The sequence below is a fragment of the Eptesicus fuscus genome, chromosome 19 (genome assembly GCF_027574615.1).
Source record: "Eptesicus fuscus isolate TK198812 chromosome 19, DD_ASM_mEF_20220401, whole genome shotgun sequence".
NCBI classification, from domain to species: Eukaryota; Metazoa; Chordata; class Mammalia; order Chiroptera; family Vespertilionidae; genus Eptesicus; species Eptesicus fuscus.
In genome coordinates, this window is record NC_072491.1 from 1957078 (window position 1) to 1977541 (window position 20464).

The following is a 20464-nucleotide window of genomic DNA, read 5'->3' on the forward strand; positions in this document are numbered from 1 at the left end:
ATGACCAGAGCCCATCGGCCCCCATGGGCCGGTCAGAGGCCCGAGGCTGGCAGAGCCCAGCCCTGCCCCCGCCCAGTGGTGACTTCGGACACAGGCCAGGGCGGCGTGGTCTTGCCTCCGTGGTGCAGCCTTGGGGGTGGGCAAGCTGGGGCTGCTCCAGGTGGCATCTCACACCTGAGACCACTGCTGCCATTCACAGGTGGGCGGGGCCTTGCCCCCTTCAGTCCGTGTCCCTGTCTCTAAGTGAGTCTACGGCACGAGTGGCCGTGGGAGCTCCATGTGATCACAGGGTGAGGCCCCGGGGAGTCCCGAGTGTCCCCTGTATGGGGCGCGGGGCCCCCTCCAGTCTCTGCTGTGTCACCTGGGCAGGTGCCCGCCCCCAGGAGGTAGAAAGGAGAGGGCTTAGGGAAGGACTGCCGTGTTCCCATCCCTCATCCTGGGATGTGTCCATCCCTAAGCCTTGTTTTTCCCATCTCTGTGGAAGGATCTGGAAGCATGGATTGTTCCAGAAGGACCAGGGGGGGTGGAGACCGCTGTGCTGGGGGATGCTGCCCGAGTTCTGTCTGAAACTTTGTGGGGCACCCAGGTTGGCAGGGAATCGGGGAGGCCACTTCCCGCCGCCCACCCCTCCTCGCCTGGTGACCCTCGGTCCCAGCCCAGGGGAGTCTGGAGGGCAGGCAGGAGGACTCCACGCGTGGGTCTCGCTCTGGCCTGTCTGCTGGCCCCGGGCAGTTCCCTGCAGGCCTTCAGCGCGCAGAGGGCGGGCTGGGCTGGGGAGGGAGTCCCTGGAGCCAGCGACACGCCTTGGCCCCGGAGACAGAGCCTCCTCTTCCAGCTCCTCCCCCAGCGGGGAGACCTCAGGGCCCGGGGAGACCTCAGGGCCCGGGGAGACCTCGGGGCCCGGCAGCCCCGGCCTTGGCTGCCCTTCCTTCCCGCTCTCGGGCCCCGTGGGCTGGCGCACCCCTTCTCCCTTGGCCACAGGACGAGCTCCCGGGGCGGCGAGAGGCAGGCGGGTCCCCGGGGCCGGGAAGAGGCCGGGACGCCGGTGTCGTTGTGTCTGAGGCGTCTGATGGACACTCGGTGGGTGGCGGGTTTGGGGGCTGCGTCGAGGCGGCCCGGGGTCCCCGAGCGGGGCGGGCTCCTCCCTCTCGGGCACCGCGTTTTTCAGGGACAGACTTCTCACACCAAAGAACCGCGTCTGCTCAGCTCCTCCGACCCCCTCTGTGGTTCCCGGGCGCGGATGGCAGGTCCCCAGGGACCGGGTGCCTGGGGGGGGGGGGGGTGTCTTCCTGCGAGCCACGCCCACCTCTCCCCTGGCCAACCCGGTGGGGGGAGCGTCTGCCCGGCAGCGGAGCGGCCAGGTGGTGGCGGCCCAGGGCCCTCTGCGCAGGCCCTTCCCGCCGGCGGCTCACAGACATGCAGGCGCCCGCCGCGTGCCGGGTGGTCCACGTCCGTGGCTCCCGAGGCCACAATTCCAACAGACCACGTGCTTCCCAGAGGCTCGAGGCCCAGAAACAGCCCGGCGCGCAGGTGCTGGGACCCGAGCCGCCGCCGCCGTCGCGCATCTCCTCACGCGACGCGTTCGAAGTCGGCAGAGAACAGATCAGTGAGGGACACGCGGGCTGCGGGCGCCCCGCGGAGCGGAACCCCACCGGCACCGTTTCCCTGCAGCGTGGTGGCTCCCCGAGGAGGCCCCTCCTGCCACGGGCTGAGGGCACGTCCGTTCATGCGGCCCAGGAGCACGGAGGCCACTGGGGCTGGAGGGCCTGGCAGAGGCCACGGCCCACGGGATGGAGGGCGCAGTGGGCTCGGGGAGACGGTTTAACCAGGGAACCGGACGCCCCCGCCGGGGGCCGGAGGCCGTCCCTGCACCCGTGTCGACCAGGTTTGCCATGAAACACGTAGGAGACACAGGCAGGGAGACGCCAAAGATGACGAGCAGGTTCCGGACGGCTGCACGGACGGACGAGGCGGGCGCATCCCGGGCTCCTCCCAGCAGGCCGAGCGGCGGCCGCCTCCCTCTCGATGTGTCACTCCAACCAGCCAGCTGTGTGCTGGACCTCAGGTCACTGGCAAGGAGGCCGACATCCCCTGTGACCCCAGGCCCAGAGGTGAACCTGGAATTAGTTCTCGGCTCATACCGACCGAGGTTGACGGGCAGATACACAGGGGCTCCTCTGGGGGGCGGGGCACGGGAGGGGGATCCTCACGTATTCATTGGGGGTGCGCGTGTGCGCTGACGGGGCATCTTTGGGGCTCTGGGGCTCGCTCTCTCTCTCGTTTTCACATTGCTGGGTGTTTGTATGACTGTGTGGTTGGGGGACCTGGCTGGTCTCGAAGGCCATACTGTGTGCTCCCAAGTGCCCCCTGGGGCGGGGTGGGGGGTGGGGGGAGGCAGACATCAGGAATTTCTCCCCGAAGCTGGGGCTCCTTGGCCACGTCCGTCCGGGAGGAGGCGATGGGTTGTCCCAAGTTCCTAGCAGGGAGCTACCTCCCCACGCTGGCGGGAGCCTGGGGCGTGGACCTCTGGGGGGAGCCACACGGCATTCGGCAAAACCTGGGGTTCCCCTGGGCCACCGGGAACCAGATTCCAAGCAGCCCCGTCCCCGCTCCTGTCTGTCCCTTTGTCTCTTCTCTGGCCTTCTCCGCCCGAGGGGCGGGGGCCTTCACACATGGCCTTAGAAAGCCGACCCGAAGCTCACCGGACGAGACGCCCAGGACCACGCCGCGGTCTGCGCTCGCGCCGACCGGAGAACGAGCACTGTCACCAATGTTTACAAGCCCCGCCCTGTACAAATGTAATTTACGCCCGATCGCACCTTCCTTTTGTAACGGATGCACTCAGCAGCCTGTATATATTTTACAAGGTCTTTACGGCAGTGTTGTAAAATACGCAGTTTTCTAATTTTTCATTAAAATCTCTATGGCACGTTTGCAAATGTGTCTTGGTCGTCCTGCACTGGAGGGTGGCCGAGGGCCGGGGGGCGCCAGGCTGGCACGCTCGGGGCCGGGCAGACCGGGCCGCGGGGGCCGCGCCGCGCACCTCACGCTGGCTCTGGGCCTCGCAGGAACCCCTCTGAGGAGCCCCTCCCCCCGCACCCCGCAAAGGCCCCCCGGAGCCGAGAGCCCAGTTGCTGGGTTTCGTTTTTCTCTCCTGCGGAGGAATCTTGGTTCGGAACCTGAGACAACCCCGTCCCACGTGTCACCTGTCTGGGTTCGGGAAATGACAGGAGAAGCAGGGAGGTAGAGGGTGCGCAGGGTCCCGCTCCACGGAGGACAAGTCTGTTCCCACACCCGCAGGAGCTGTCGGGTGTCGGGGAGCCCCTCGCCCCCTCCTGCTGCAGGGGTGGGGCTCGGGGAGCTCTGGGGATGCGGGGACAGAGCTTCCGGAGGGAAGGCACCACACGCACACAGAGGGCTCCTGCGTGGGGTCACGGGCAGAGGTCACGGGCAGAGGTCACGGGCAGAGGTCACGCAGACCCCGTAGCCTTCCAAGTCCCCGCCCCGAGTCAGAAGGCCTATTGACTCTCCAACTGCCTGCGAAGCTCAAGGCCACGGTCTCAGCAGCTCTGAGGGGCTCGGCTCCAGCCAGACTCGGGGTCGCAGGGATGAACCCGAAGACCCCAGAGCGTGGGGCTCCCCCTCCCCGGCCCACCTGCGGGGCCAGATGCAGTCCCAGGCGGGTGGGAGCCCCCGGGGGGGCCAGGTCCGCTTCCCGGCTCAGCCCTTGGTCGAAGACTCCTCGTGTGTAAGACGGGCTCTCCAGAGGGTGAAAGGGTAACATCCCCCTGACCAGGGCGCCCGTGGAGGCCGTGTATGTAACGCCCGTAGGTGTGGGCTGTGAGCGGCTCTGTCCTCAGATGCCGCCTGGGGTGACTGCGCTCGGTTCAGCTGTGCACACTGCCCGGGGGCTCTGGGTGGCCGGCTGCCGGCAAAGTGACCTCCAGCGCACCCCTCCTCCTGGCCACCGTCCAGACGTGAGCGGGTTTGCAGACCCAGGTCCCCGAAGGAAAGGGGGACGGGTCCCCTGGAGGGAGGACCTGGCCAGGTTCCCCAAAACGCATGCCTTTCGCCCCCCGCCCCGTCTCCCCGAAGGGACCTGTGGCCACTCCCCAGGGTCACGGCACGGGATTGCCGGGCACCGGCTCTGAGTGGTACCGACTCCAGGAGCCCAAGACGTCACACGGCCCGCTGCCAGAGGCGGCGTCACGGAGTTGGGGGGATCCTGAAGTTTAGCTCAGACCTGTCCCACGTGGGTCCACGGGTCCCCCCACCCCCCCACCCCCGTGGCTATTTCTCAGGTTCTGAGAGGGGGAATCAAAATACGCATGCCCAGCCACTGGCAGGGTCCCCACGCGGGAAACAGACCTTGCCCCCGGCCACCGCGGCCGGTCACCGCGGCCGGGCTAATTAGGGCCCCACGTGACGGCTCCAGGGACAAACACATCACCCAAGCGGTCTCGCCCGAGCCGCCTTCTCCTCCCCGCACACGACGGGGGGCTCTGCCCACCCCCAGCCGAGGGCCCCGGGGCAGGCGGCGGAGAGGACGCAGCCAGAGGTCAGATGCATCGGGTGAGCCCTGAGCGTTACTAATAACACAGCTAGAAGCTTCTGGAACACGCCTTTGGGGTTACGGCGCAGTGGGACACCGCACCCACTAAGGCTGCACGTACGTGTCCCTAACGGCTGCCCCGAGCACGCATGCCGGCCCCACGACCCGGGGGAGTGAAGGCCACAGCCACCGGAGTCCTTCCGGCCCGGAACCCCAGGGGCAGGAATCAGGTCCGATGATCCGGGTGGATTTGGGATCACCCACGATTCTGCTGCCCAGCTGGGTCCCCTGCAGTGAGTGTCCGCTCAGGGCCGCCGCCCAGCCATCGCCGGGGCAGCCACCCAGGTGAGCGGCCGCAGGTTACACCCCACACACAGTTCGCAGCACCCGGGGCTCCGATGAAGTGGGGGCCACCCCCAAATGGGGGCTCAGCCCGCACGCTCCCTTCCTGCGGTAACTACCCACACCTGTGCAGTCCCCGCTCGCAGGACCGCGATCGGACGGGCCGGCCTCGGTGTGGGGCCGGTGTCTGTGTGAGGGTCACGGTGCCCACGGAGGGAGCCACGGTGGCCGACGGCAGAGACAACTTCTGCTCAGAGAGAAGACGAGTCCCAGTTTGCAGAGGCAAGAATGAGTGGGGGGCTGCTGACCGCCCCCCGTTTAGGGGCCCCACTTCTTCCCGTCGGCGGTCAGGCTGGCTGTCTTATCTGCCCACCTCCCTCCTGGCCTCTCCCACCCTCAGCCCAGACCCCTGTCCAGGTGGCCCGTCCCCTTCTCCCGCCTACACAGCACCCATCAGCTGCTTGCTCTGCTCTGGCCAAGGAGGCAGAGGCTGGGCGTGGCGTGGAGGGGGGCTGGGAGCAGGTGGCGGGGGCTACGGAGAGGCCCTGGGGCTCCCCACGATCTCGCACCTGCCAAAGGGAACGCGCTGGCCTCGCCCGTGTGGCGTCTCCGTCAGGCTGAGACGCAGCCCAGTGGACACAGGCGCCGGGGCAGATGGGACCTTCACGGAGACGGTCACTCCTTCGCTACGGCCACCGCCTCGGTGCACGGCGCACGGCGTGCCGAGAGCCAGCCCTGTCTCCACCCCACCGGCCACCGTGGCCCAGCGCCCCCCTCTCCCCGCCGGCCCCGGCCGTGCACCTCAGGGGACGGGTGCAGCCCCCATGGTTATCCACCAGGTAAGTGGTCACGTCCTGCCCGGGGCACGCAGGGGAGGGCGAACCCGAGACCTGGTGCTGACCAAGTGCTGACCCCCGATGGGCCAGGGCATCGAGGAAGGCGGCCACCCTCACCCTCGTGGGCGTGCTCAGCACGTCTGCCACGTCGGTCAGAGCCGCAGGTGTGAGCATTGCCTGAGGTGAGCTTAGTTCTCAGCCAGGTTTCTACAGATTTCATCAGTCACCGGTCATTGCGAGCCGACCATGTGTCGGGCGCCGCAGCCGAGGTCGGGGACGCGGGGAGAAGGGCGGCACACGGATGCCTTCGAGGAGCTCGCACCCGGGGCCTGGGGTGGGGTGAGTGAGCCAGGGAGGCGGGGAGGAGGGTCTGCGCTCCCTGCTCAGAGAAGGGGTGCGGCTCACACGCCGCTCTGCAAACCCCCAGGTCCCCACGGGCCCATCAGAGAGGCCGGCCTGCTTGCGGGGCCTCCCATGGTGCCCTGTTACCATGGCAACGCCTTGGTACAGCACCGGAAGCGATGGTTTTTGAAGGGGGTGGTGGTACCTTGTAAAAAGTATTAAACTGGAGGGGATCTTCCCTGAGGGATTCTCTGAGGGGCGCACCCCCATTGCTGGCCTGTCCCCTCCCACCCTGACCCGCCCCTCTTCCTTTCACTCTTTTTTTTTTTTTTTTTTTTTATCTTTTTTTTTTTTTAATTTCTTTATTGATTAAGGTGTCACATATTTGTCCTCATCCCCCCATTCCCATCCCACCCCTCTCCCCACGCATGCCCCAATCCCCTGTTGAACTTAACCGTTGGATAGGCTTATATGCATGCATACAGGTCCTTTGGTTGAACTCTCCCCCTCCCCCCACCCTCCCCCTACCCTCCCCTATCCTCCCTCTGAGGCCCGATAGTCCGATCGATGCCTCCTTGCTTCTGGTTCTGTTCTTGTTCCTCAGTCTATGTTGTTCATCATTTCCTCTAGATGAACGAGATCATATGTCACTAGATATATACTAATAAGAACTGAATGTGAGACGAGCAATAATATTTATGCTGACAGGCAAATGAATCAATCTGTAGCGAGCTTCCCCCTGGACCAACAGTTCTTTTGAGACCCAATTTCGATGTGCCCACACCCGCCGCCTGCCTGGAGGGCAGGTCACCTGGGCACAAGGGGGAGCCAGGCATGAGGGCCAGGGGTCGTGGGGAAGGACCGGTGCCCCTCATTCATCCCCCGCCCTGGGCCTGTGCCTTCTCCAGTTAAAGGGGACGCGCGGGGTTTGGGGTCAGATGGGCCTGGGGCCCGGGACTCAACCCTGGGTCCCCACCTCTTGCTGAGGAGCCCCAGGCAAGTCCCTTCACCCTCAGAGGTTCAGCTGCCTTATCAGCGCGGCCCCCCTCCCCCCCCCCCCCCGCCCCCGGGAGCCGTACCAGGAGGAGGCGTTAGATGTTAGCGAGAGGAGTCGGTGCACACGGCGGGGGAGGCTCGGCCCATCTGGACCCGGGGCCGCCGTCCACGGCAGCTTCTCTCCACGGGGAAGCCGCTGTGCTCTCGGCCCTTCCCTGCACCGGGTCGGGCCGCCGGGTTACCGGGAGGATGGCTGTTACCGTGGGTCACATCGCACGCACACACCTTCCCGGCCGCACCCAGAGCCGGGGGGCTGCGGCCGGGACACAGGCGGCCCCTCTGTGAACGGCCAGTGGTTTGGGGGACATCGGTGTGTGATTCACGCGCGGCGTCTCAGGCGAGCCTCCTGGCAATGACGGCCAAAGCGGTAGCAGCCGCTCACCTGGGTGGGACGCTCGCGTGTGCCAGGCGTGGGCCAGGCACCTCCTGACCCCTCACCACGAACCTCCGCCGGTGCCGGTCCGATCCGCGTGTGCCAACGAGGAACCGGGTCACGCGGCTTGGGCACAGGCGGCCTTCCCGGGAGCAGTCGCGGTGCCGATGGCCACTCCGGGCGGTGCCCAAACCGTCACCGGGGCCTGGGCCAGCCTCACGGAGGAGGTGAGGGCAATGCCACCCACAGAAGGAAGCCCCGAGGGCACGGGGCAGCGGGCAGGCGCCCTCACGTCCCGCTGCACCTGGGCGCGGGCCGTCTGGAAGCGCCACTTCCCCGTGAGTCTGCGTCTCCGCCAAGGCCTGGCCGGGCCTAATTGCCGGCAGATTGCGTCCCAGGGCCCAGCCCAATTACTGAGGATTTGATAATAATTAAAACACAAGCAGAGGAGCGCTCCTCCCCGCACCTCTCGCTGTGGGTCCGTATCCCCCGAGGCCAGCACGCTCATGGCTGTAATGCAATGTCGCCTTCCCAGCCATCTCCTCCTCCCGTCCTCACCGGGGAGGGGAGGCGGCTAATCAGCAATGCCAGGCAGGAGGCGGGGCCCCGCGGTGCCAGGCAGGGGGCCGGGGCCACGCGGTCCCACCTCTGCGTGAGCTGTTCCCTTTCCCTGCGCATCTCCCGCCTCCCTCAGCATAAACCTGGTGCCCATCGAGGGCTCGCTGCCCGTGCCCTCCGGGAGCCTGGATGTGGCTCCCAGTCAGCCCAGCGCAAAGAGCAGCCGTTCCAGGAACCCCGTGCCTGTCACCTCCATCACCCCTACGTGGACCAGACCAATCAGAGCAACATCATGTGGCTAACCCCTCCTGAGGGCACACCCCTCAGGCCCAGAGGGGCCTCTAAGGCACTTGTCAGACTCTGGTCCCATCACCGAAGGCTCAGGTACCAGAGGGCCCAGGATCGCTGTCAATCAAATCGGAGGCAGTGACGGCACACGAGTCCACTTTGTCTTGTCGACGCGCTCCCACCACCGCTCTAAGTCAATGAGAAGCACGAACGGGTTTTGAGCGGACGGTGGCCATTGTCTGGATCCTGGCCATGGACCGGGAGACGCTGTGGGGCCTGGCCTGGCCTCTGCCAGGCACCGCCTGGCCCTCGGTCTCCGGCCACAGGCGCATGCTCTCGGCGCCCTCAGGCCACGGGTGTTCTGACTCGGGACCTGGGCCCTGCTCTCTGGTCGCCATGCAAAGCCCCCTCCCGGGGCCTGGTCCACTCCCCTGGTCCTGCAGGTCTGAGAGGGCCTCTGTGAGCCCTGCTCGCCCCCACCCCCCCGCCCTCGTTCTCTCATCGCGCCCTGAACGGTTCTCTCATAGCATTTGTGAGAATTTGTACGAAGACGTTCACCAAATAAATGCACAACTACAGACGCTCCTCCCGTCCCCCCGAGAGTAGGATCTGACTCACGGCCCCGCTCTGTTCCCGGGCTCAGCACTGGAGTGGCTGCCACACACCGGTGCTCAGATGTGTGTGGAGTGAAACGAATAAATCAGGAAAGCAAGTGTGACTTCCTTTTGGAAGAGAGGAAGCCAGACATCTGAGGAGGCGTCCTCCATGGAGAATGAGTTTTCCTCTCTTGCCTCGTCTGCTCCTGAGTCTCCGTAGAGCGGACGCTCCGATGGCTCCCCGACCTGCCTGCGGGCACTGCCCTTCCTGCTGGTCACGGTCACCACGCTGCGAGGTCGGGGCGGTGCTCCTCCATCATCCCCTGGGGAAACGGGCCCAGAAACCCTACATAACCTTAGACCGCTGAGAAGGCCGCGGAGGCGGTCCCCGTGGGAGAGACAGGAGGCCGTTTCTCCAGATCCTCAAGTCAAAGACCACAGAGAACGGAGAGAAGGGGCAGGTACTGCCGGTGTGCAGACAGCCAGAACGACACCATGCTTTGGGGGAGCATCAGGCTACGTTAGTGGTTCCGGTGTCTTCCTAGACGCCCATCTTGTTTTTTTTTTTCTTTTGTGCAATCGACGGATTGCAAATCTCACGAGCTTGCTTTGGACATCATCATAAGCCCTAAGTTCCTCTAATTTTTTTCTTCATTAAAACTTAATAGCAACTGTAGAACACAAAATTCACCCAACAATTTGTGAGATTATTAAAAAATTTTTTTAAATAATGAAGCTGTTCACACAAGTGATCGGAGAATACAAAGCACAGGGCTGGCCCGCCGCCGTCTCCGGTTTGGAAAGGGAGATAAGGGAGGCAGCCCATCGGGGCACAGCCGTGTCCACATTTAAACTGAAGCTGCGCTTGCTCTGCCCTTTGTCATGAGATTTTGAAGGAAAGCGATTCACAACTGGGAATTCTATACCCAGCAAAACGATCGTCCCACGTGACAACGAAGACAAAACCCCCTTCAGACCAGCCGAGCCCAGGCTCTCATGACGGCACCCCCCAACCTTGGTCCCTGGTCTTCCGTCCTCCGATGCAGCTGACTGCTTGGTACACACAGCCACCCTGGGTCTCCCCCACGCTCTCCTCCGTCGCGTCTTCTTCCCTCTCCCTGTTTCCACCGTCACTATGCCCGCCCCCGTTTTGCTGGGACCTACCCTCTAGGAGCTCTCTGCAAAGTGCCTGCCTGGGAAGGTAAATCCGGAGAGACCTCTGGATAAACATGTCTAATGTCACCGTTACATCTGATTAACGCTTCAGACGGGAACGGGATTTGGGTGCGAAATGATTTTCATTCGAATGCTTCGGATCCCTCTTCTAGGGGTGCTGCTGGGGAGTCTACAGACATCCCACTGCCTGGCCCGTGTGTGCGTGCGTGTGCGTGTGCGTGTGTGTGTGCATGTGTATGTGTGTGTGCATGTGTATGTGTGTGTGTGTGCGCGTGTATGTGTGTGTGTGTGTGTGTGTGTGTGTGTGTGTGTGTGTAGTTCTTTTGCCCCCGGCAGTGTTCAGTGGTCTCTGTGCGTCTGTAACTTCATGGAGAGGCGTCGGGACTGGTGTGCAGGGACCTTGGGAACACGCTCAGTCCAGAAAGTCACGTCCTTTCTTTCTGGGAAAAACATTTAGAAAACTTACTTCCAACGACCTCTCTCCTGGTTTTTCTTTAGAGAACTCCCCGTCTTGTGGTGATCTGCTCACGTCCTCGTCGCTCATCTATTATTCATCCTTGCTCCTGGCTCACTTCCTGACGCGCTCCTCAAAGGTTGTTTTCACGTCTGCGCGTCTTTTCAAATCCCCAGGTTCCTTCTCGCGCTAACATTTCCCCCCCAGAAGGCACCACCTTGCTCCGTGTCAGGAATGCGGCGTCTCTGAGGATAACAACGTCGCTTTTCCACGTTTCTTCCTGCTCCGTGTCTGTTTCACCGTGGTGTGTTTTGGTCTCTGCTTCTCATGTGAGCCATTTCCCCCCGATTTCTGGTAATCTTGGGCTGCCTGCTCACCTTTAAGGGTGGAGAACAATGTCAACACACACACACATCAGAACCAGACTCATATGGTGCCGAGAACAGCCCGGATGGTTCCCAGCGGGAGGGGCTGGAGAGGGGCTGGGGCGGGGCTGGGTGAGGAAGGCGAAGGGATGGGGAAGTACCGGTGGATCGCGACACAACAGACGCGGGGATGTGCAGTACAGCGTCGGAACAGAGCCAACACGATGGGAATAACTGGACGGTGCAACGTGTGCGATCGGCTAACCACTGTGCGGTATCCTGAAAATCAACACAAAATATCAAACGGAAAACACTCCTTAGGAAAATGGAAGCGGGCACGATGGAGGGATGGGGCTCTTCTTAGACCCGGAACGCCGGTCAGCGTTCCAGAGAGGACTGCCGCCTCTCCGCGGGCTCCGGTGGGCGGGGCTCCGAGGGGAAAGAGTGGAGGTCTCGCCGTTCAGCGTGGACGTAACCAGCGAACACCTGGTTTCCTAGCAGCGTCGCCTCTGATTCTGGCCACCGAATGGAGGGCTGTTCTGGATGCTCTAGACCAGCGGCTCCCACGGGAGGGGGCAGACTGAGCCTCGGGGCGTATTTGGCCAAGTCTGGAGACACTGTTGGTTGCCATAGCTACCGGCACCTTGGTGTGTGGAGGCCAGGGATGTGAGGAAGCACCCTCCGTGCCGGGGCAGCCCTCCCGCCAGGAAAGAACGAGAGCCCCTGAAACATCTACATGCCCGACGGCGCCCCCTGCGCGGGAAGCTGCCCGGGGACGAGGCTGATGAGCTGCCGTCACTGAGTGTCTGCTGTGGCGGCGGGGGCGGCACCTGACAGCCAGCCAGCCAGCCCGGACCCGGCTTGTGAGGCTGCCCGCCTCCGGGGACGAGGAAACCGTGCGAGGAAAGCGAGCGCCGCCGGTGCCCGTGGCTGGGGGCTGGGACGGCCGCGGCGGGAGCTCTGTTTGGCTCCGAAGCCCGGCTCTGCTGCCCACACGCGCACAGGACCACCCAGAGCCGTTTGCCGAGCCGGGCGGTGGGCCGTGTGCGCGGTCCGGGGGCCGAGGCTGCTGCGGGTGGGGGCGGGAGCGTGGGCACCCGGCGCCTGCGATGCTGAGGGGGGCAGGTGTCTCCTGGGGACAGAAGTCCGTCTTCGCTTAGGGCTTTGAGCAGGGCACTCACTCCCGTGGCTCGGAGTTCAACAGGTGTAAGTGGAGGGCGTGTCTTCCAGCCTAGTCTCCGTCTACCCCAGTGGTCGGCAAACGGCGGCTCGCAAGCCACATGCGGCTCTTTGGCCCCTTGCCTGTGGCTCTTCCACAAAACACCACGGCCTGGGCGAGTCTATTTTGAAGAAGTGGCGTTAGAAGAAGTCTAAGTTTAAAAAATTTGGCTCTCCAAAGAAATTTCAGTCGTTGTCCTGTTGATATTTGGCTCTGCTGACTCATGAGTTTGCCGACCACTGGTCTACCCTATACCCAGCCACACGGGCCACCAGCTAGCGAGTTCCTTATGGTCCTTGGAGGGACCAGGCACTTTAAGTTCAGGAAAATACATTCCTTTTGTGATCTTTGACAATGGGTATATATTCGTTGTTCCATGAAGGTAAGCCAACAGAACCCAAGAGAATAAAATCGCCCATAATCTTAACCCCAGAAAAGCCACCTTGTGTGTTTCGGTGTGAAACTGTCCCGATGAGTTTTCTATTCATAAATCTACAAAGAACTCCCCCTGCATAGGCACGGGAAAAGAACAACGTTGGTAGAATGAAAACAGTAACAACATGAACATAAAAATAAGGTTTCTAAGCAAGACAGGAAACCCAGAAGCCAGACAGTAAAAGGGAAATTTGACAAAAAAGAGCTTAACGTTTTGAATAATGATAAGCTCCGTAAAGACAAATACCAGCCCCCGTGTAATACCATTAGGCGCTTGTGCTCTTGAACACGGGGTCAGCAGGCAGGCGCCCGGGGACCCACAGGGAAGAGGGACGTTGGCGTCTCTGCTCTTCGACGGCATGCCCGCCGTCCTGCCCCGGGGGGGGGTCCCCGCACACCACGCCGCGGAGCTTCCCCTCCGCGTTCTGCACGGCGCCCGTCACCCACCTGCGCTGTGACGCTTACGTCTCCCCATTTCCACGTCTGCGCCCTGAGCGCTTCATCCGCCTGGAGCTCGTGGGGCCGATGGTGTGGCTTCGCGTCCAGCTGGTCGAGTGTCCCTTTCCGGCGGGGGGCCCGTTATACCTGCGGCGTTCGCAAACCAGACAGGCCTTCGCCCGGAGCGGACACGCCGCCTTCCTCCGAGTGTGAGCTGCCCACGGCGCACACCCGGTGCCACGGAACGTGTCCAAAGGATTTTCCAAAACAAGAAGATGACGACCCTCCTGCAGAGATGACCGTGGATGATGGGCTTCACCCCATCACGGGAAAGCGGGGGCGTTGGTGCCACCAGCTCAGAGAACACCCCCGTTTACAGCTCCCCGCAGACACAGGAGGGGGACGTGGAAGTGGAGCTGAAAGGACTGTCTGGGGTGGAGGGGAGGGCTGGTTTTCATCTCACAGGAAGTACCTGCAATGTGGGGCTGTCAGGTGGGCCCATGAGGTCAGACTCCCTCCGAAGGGCGTCCTGCGGACACGCGCTCCCACTGTCCCCCCGAGCTTCCTCCTGGGGCTCCCGCTCGTGCCCGAAGCTGCCCTCTGAAGCAGTTAGTCCCGGCCCCAGAGCGGGCTGGCCCGGCGGCGTGGCCGATGACGGCCGTGCACGCACCGAGCTCGTCGATCACGTTCGCCTCGGGGTTCCTTGGCCAGAAGGTCCCTCAAGGGCCCTCGGGTCGGGCTTTTAGCGGACGAGTCTGCAACGTGGGAGAACGGGACGGCGTTTGGAGACCAAACCACCTTCCCCTGGAGAAGCGCAAGCGGATGCGCAGGTCCGCGGCGGGAACCCCCGGGGGCTTCCGAGGCTCCTGGACGTGTCCCTGTTATTCCGTCCCCTCTGCAGGGCGCCCCGAGGCAGCCGGCCACCTCGTTTTGGGTGTGAAGGGCCATATAATTCAGGGACGGAGAACCCCGGCCCGTATGTATTTCACACGGGAATGACCGCATTCAGGGAAGCCCGGGCTCACCAAGTCACCGGGAAAACGAAGGAACGAAAGTTCAGGGGAGTGAGTCTGACTCTCAGGGTCGCCACTCCGCCGACAGCCGCGGCTCCCCGGGAGGGAGGTCCTCGTGGCGCTCACCGCACACTTCCCGCCTCCCTCCGGGACGCCCGGTGTGGGGGGCGCTGCTCAGGCTCTGCTCGGGGCAAGTTCACGGACAGGAGACGAGGAGGGGGTCCGTGTGACCTTCCCAGGAGCAGACGGTCACGCGCACAGGACCCAGCGGCGAGGGACTCGCACAAATCCGGTGCCTGGACGTCCGGCCCACGGCACAGGCAGGCGGATGGGCTCTGGTCCGTTCCCCCAAAACAAACGTAAGCAATGCCCTCCGAACAGAGGAACACACGTCCCGAGTTTGTGGGCTGTGAAAAGGCAGAGGTTCTGGAGTGGGGGCTGCGGGGGCGGGGGGTGGTGAGGGTGCCCCAGTGCTGGCGAGGGAGCTGGAGAGGAACTGACTTGGACTCAGGGCCGTTCAGATAGACGGGGCGGGGCGATCACTGGTTAGAAGTCGCGCCCGGCGTCTGCGGAGTTGGCACGTGGCCGCGTGGCGAGCGGCCTCACTGGCGCCGAAGGGCCCGCGTCAGATCGGGCAGGCGCTTGTTTCGGAAGCGCCCGCTGTGACGTGTGTGTGTCTCGGCCACGCTGACGCTGACGGTCCGACACATCCCCGCGTTTCCTAACCGCCTGCCGAGGAGAACCGTCGATCCGTGCTGCCGAGCGTCCTGGAGCAGAGCGGAGTCTGAATAATGACTGCTCGGTGTTCAATACGAGGTATATGATTTGGCTTACAATTAACGTTTAACCGCCCTAATAGGAAATGGAATTTTTAAATAAAACAGTCAGGCGTGAGTGACTCTGCGGGCTCAGAAACCATCGAGGGGTGAAAGCTTTGGGGCGCACATGTCGGCAAGCCTCGCCGCTCTTGTCCGAAGTGATGGCCTCTCGGTGGGAAACGGGGGGGCTTGGCGAGGCCCGGGCCCCCACCTTTTAGCCCCACAGTATCACTTCTGAAATGTTAATGACCTCAAGTTCAAACCGGGATGAAGTGATTAACGTGCATAGAACACTCCCCGGCGCCACGGGCGGGGAGGGCTTAGCTGGTCACATGGGACCTCAGAGGACCAATGACAGCTGCTTGAGTGTCAGGAGCTTGGCTTTGCAACAGACCTGCCGTTCGGCGCCTCATACTTCGTGAGCCTCTTCATGAAGTATGATTGCAAGCCGTGCCCGGCCGGCGGGCTCAGGGGTGGAGCGTCGACCTATGAACCAGGAGGTCACAGTTCGATTCTTGGTCGGGGCACAGGCCCAGGCTGTGGGCTCGATCCCCAGTGAGGGGCGTGCAGGAGGCAGCTGATCCATGATCCTTTCTCATGATGGATCCTCTCTCTCTCCCTCTGAAATCAATAACAATGTCTAAAAAAGAATAATAGTGATCCGTGCAAGCTGCCCGGGGCCAGTAAAGACGGCTAACGAACTCCTACGTTTCTGCTGCGACCCAATCGCCGCTCGCATCCCAGGCACGGCGGGCGGCGTCACTGTTTTCTGCGAAGAAGAGTCAGGATCAAGAATTTTAGTCCAAGTTTGCACGCATCCGGCCCTCAGGACATCGGCCCCAATGTCATCCTGAGATAGCCACTCTGTGCGACCCGTGTGACCCGTGTGACCCCGTGTGACCGTGCTTCCAGACCGTGGCCCGCGTCCACCCGCAGTTCACGAAGTGGCGAGGACACTGGCGGCGGCTTGATCACCTGCTTCAGCGCGTTAGAAATAACTGGTTCTGAGCCCGACCACGGCGCGGGGTCAGGGCTGACGGCCCCAGACGTTTAGGGGGACACTCCTTTGCCTAAGTGAGCATCGCTACTCCTTTCCCGTGACAAAGGACGCGCTCCTTCCCACACCCCGTCAGCAAAGGAGCCTGGGAGCCGGAAGCAGGCGGGCTGAGATTGAGAGAGAAACCAGGCTCCCGTCAAGCAAGAGGGGGTCACCAAGTTCAGGGTCACATCGGAAGAGACAGCCAGCCTCATAAAGCTCAGAAGTGAGTCCCTACACGCCACCCCTGAGCCACACTACCTCTCCCCACCCCCATCCACTCTAAGCAGAGAGGGAGAGGAGGGGGAGGAGAGGGGGGAGGGGGGAGGGGGAGGAGGGGGAGGAAGGGGAGGAGAGGGAGGAGAGGGGAGGGAGAGGGAGAGCAGAGGCTGAGAGTCAGCCTGAACTCCAGCAGCTGTCACCTGTCACCCCGTAAGCACCGGTCCCCAGGGTGGCACTTGCAGGCCAGGACAGGAGGTCAGGGGTCGGACAGGAGGTCAGGGGTCAGACTGGAGGTACTGGGATACGCAGGCCCAGTGAGGAGGGCCCCTCTGGGGGCGCAACTGGCGGGTGAGGCATGTCCCATCTCATGGCAGCCCTGTGCTCTGTTCACCTCCCCCAGACCCCGCCCCTCCCCCTGCTGCTGCTCCACCGGGGACCTCCTTCAGCGGGAGGAGGTTATGGCCGAGTTCTAGAAGCAGCCAAGGAAACCCCTCCTTAGAGGCGGGTATTTAGGCCAAAGCTTCGTGAGAGAGAGGGAGAGGTTTTAAGAGGAGGTTGGGTCCACAGCAAAACTGAGGGGAGGCACAGAGATTGCCCACAGACCTCCTGCCCCCACTCGTGCTCAGCCTGGTCCCCGGGCTGGAGGTGAGGACGTGGGCAGGGCGAGCAGAGGTGCGCCCACGCGGGCTTTTCTGGGCGGCGGCCTCGGGGGCATCAGGAGGAGGAAAGGAGAGAAAGCCAGAGGGGAGGGGAGCTCTCCAGGGAGGAGGGGCCCCGAGGAAGAGCCAGTTTTGCAAGTTTGGAAACCCCACAGCCCCCCACTGTCCCTCCCCCCCCCCACCCCCCTGCCGGCAGCCAGTCCAGAATCGGGGAGCCTGACCCCGGGGGCACTGAGGACACCAGCCAACCAAGGGCCGAGCCCCCGGGCAGCCCACGCCGAGGGGCCCAGCCAGGGGGAGAGCCAGGCTGCTCTCCATACACCTGCTCCCCCCGCTCCCGGCGAAGGACAGCACCTGGGCCTGCGCCTGCCCTGCCTCCCCCACCCCGTGGGTCCTCGGCGGACGGGGGCAGCGGGGCGGGCAGGGCCGAGGCCGTGGCCACTGCTGGGCAGGGTGCAGGGGAGGGGGGGCGGCTCTCAGAGGCCAGCAGCTTACCTTGAACAAACCACTCCTGGGCCGGCCTCGGGGGCAGCCGTGTGGCCAGGAGTCTTCTTGGGAGGAGCCCGAGGATCAGGGGGCAGCCAGCTCGGCCCTGTCTGCACGGGACTGTCCTAGTTTAGCCGGAAGGTTCCGCAGGGGAGACCAGAGGAGGGTGGTGGCTTCCAGGGGGGGTGTGGGGGCAGGAGCAAGGCGGCCCCGGTGAGGGCGGGCGCCTGGCCACCCACAGGTGCCGGGCGATGGGCGGGCGGGAGGAGCCGTCCTGCTAATGAGCCGCGCCTGGCCTCCCTCCCGCGGAGCCTCGCGGATGTGGCTGCGCCTCGTTGAGGCGGGGAGCACTGCCCGCCCTTCGCCCTGATGGCTGCCTCGGGGGCAGGAGGGCCGAGTGAGCCACCAGCTGTGTCCTGCTGCTCCGCCGAACGGGACGCTCCCTGTTCCGGGAGTTAAAGGCCAGGTGCTTGGGGTTAGGGCCACGGCCACACCCTGAGGGGCGGCCGTTCCGATCGGGACTTTTCACTCCTCGATGGTCGATGGTCGTAGGGTTGTGCACTCTGTTTGTCCCCAGGGCGGGGCGGGCGGCCAGTGAGTCTAGTGAGTCTCCACCGTCGGCCCTGACGGACATCGAGGCTGTGAAGTGACTGCTGACGCCGTGTGGACATTTCCGCTCATTTTATTTTTTTATTTTTTAAAATATATTTTATTGATTTTTCACAGAGAGGAAGGGAGAGGGACAGAGAGTTAGAAACATCGATGAGAGAGAAACATCGATCAGCTGCCTCCTGCACACCCCCCACCAGGGATGTGCCCGCAGCCAATGTACATGCCCTTGACCGGAATCGAACCCGGGACCTTTCAATCCACAGACCGACACTCTATCCACTGAGCCACACCGGTTTCGGCTCCGCTCAGACATTTTAAACGTGTCGAGCACGTGTGTCGCGGGGACGTGTGCACGGTAAATGAAACATTGTGGTGTAACCGGCGTGAGGTGTGCACCCCTGGGGTCTCCCCTCAGGGACCTCTGGTGAACGCTGAGGGCACTTCATGAGATTCCATGCCCTGGAGACGACCGAGCACCCCGAACCCCTTCATCTGCTTCGGGAACGTGAGCGGGAACGTGGGCGGGAACGTCTCTCGCCCGTGAGCGAGGGCCCAGTGTGTGACCGGCTGGGGGTCCTGGTGGGCGCCTCAGGGTCTAGGGATGGCGTTGCCCACGAGCCAGCATCTTCCTGGGGCCCTGAGCGGAGACCCACTGTGGGCTGGGCTGGGCTGTCCCCCCTCCACCCCCAGCCTCTGAGCCTCCCAGCCTCCCTGCCTCCTGCCTCCAAGCCTCCCTGCCTCCCAGCCTCCCTGCCTCCTGCCTCCAAGCCTCCCTGCCTCCCAGCCTCCCTGCCTTCTGCCTCCAAGCCTCCCTGCCTCCCCGAGGGCTCCAGTGCCCGGGAGGGGGAGAGCTTGGCTGGGTCTGCCTTGAGGATGCCCTGCTTTTGCCTTGGAGTGTAAGCGCCACCCTGTTGGGAATGCTTGGGACGAAGCGGGGAGCTCTCTGAACGCACAGAGGCTGCCGGCTGCCTTGCTCCGTGGGGGATGGGAGGTGGTCTGTCTGCCCAGAAGGAGGGCAGGCCGGGGGCGGGGGCTGTCCGGTGAGCCCTTAGGGAACGGAGGTTTCCGGGAGAAGGACAGCCTCTGGGTGGCTGCTTGGCCGGAGCGTGGAGGGCACCCACACGCCTGCGGGGACTCCCAGCGCCGGGACTCAGAGAGCCGTCCACCTGCTCCCACCCCCTGAGGCCGCCCCCTCCCGGGCCTGCTGTCACGCCATCTCCGTCCCTCTCCTCGCCATCTGGGTCAGCCCGCTCACCCGGCACGTCCCTGCCCGTCCCACAGTCCCCCCTGGTCCTGTTGGCTCCCTTTCTTCTTGTCCAGGCCAAGGCAATGCCACCATTTGCCAAGAATGGCCCGGGCATGAGTGAGTGCAGAGACCGAGGATTAAGGTTCAAGCCGTATCCGTCGCATGCCCGCTGCGTGCCAGGGCTCCGCTGGAGGTTCTGGATGTGCCGCGTGGCAGCAACTCTGGGGATCAGTGTCCTGAGCTGCTGCCCACCCCCCCAGTACATTTCATAAAAGGGTTTCTAACGAGGGGCCAGGGGGGACCCTGGGGGTGGCTTGGATTTGGTTCTGGGACCTGTTTTTCTATCTGGAAACGGGGAACGACTGACAGCACTGATCTGAGGCTCAGCTGCGATGATGGAAAAATGCCTCGCGAGCGAGGACGGAGCTGCCGTGTCCTGGGCGCCGAGGGCGTCACCCAGCGGGACCAGACGGGAGACAGAGCCTCGTCCGCTGTTTGGACAGAGAATTTAATCTGGAGAATCGCTCGTTATGGAACCAACAGGACAGAAGGGCCTGCAGGAATCCCAGAGGCAGCGACGGCAGGGTCTGGAATCAGGGAGAGAGGCCCAGAATGACGTATACTGAAGTTTAGGCATTCGGGGAGGGGCGTGCAGCTGCAACCCATACTCTTTTAAAAAAAAATTTGATTTCAGAGAGAGCTAGAAACATCCATGATGACAGAGAATCACTGATGGGCTGCCTCCTGCACGCCCCACACTGGGGAGGGAGCCCACAACCTGGGCCTGTGCCCTGACCAGGAATGGAACCTGTGACCTCCTGGTTCATAGGGTGACGCTCAACCACTGAGCTACGCCGGCCGGGCATGCAACTCATACTCTTTAGGGGGCTACTGCGCTGATACCGCTGCATACGGGGCCCACAGAAGCTGGAACATCACCGACGGGACCCAACCACTTGCAGGAGGAGGAGTAGCTCCGCAGGGTGGAGAGGCCCTGAGGGGGCCGCTCTCGGGAACAGGAGGTAGACAGGAAGTCCATGGGAACACGTGGGCGGGGACCAGCCTACATCCTCCTCCAGCCTCAGGTCCTGCCGTGGCGTCCCTGTTGCCCGTCCCCCGTGGAACCAGGCGGCGAAGCAGACATGGCGCTGGGGCCCCGGCTCCCTGTCTCAGGACGGAGCCTCAGGAGAAGGGGTGGGGGGGAGGGGTGCCGCAAAGACCCAGTCGTGTAGCGGTTGGCTCGTGGCCCTCAGTTCTAAGTCCCACGAGGTCCTGGCAGGGTAGCTCTCGTCATTTCCATTTTGTCTCATCGAAAACCGGCTGAGGGACATTCAACTTCCCC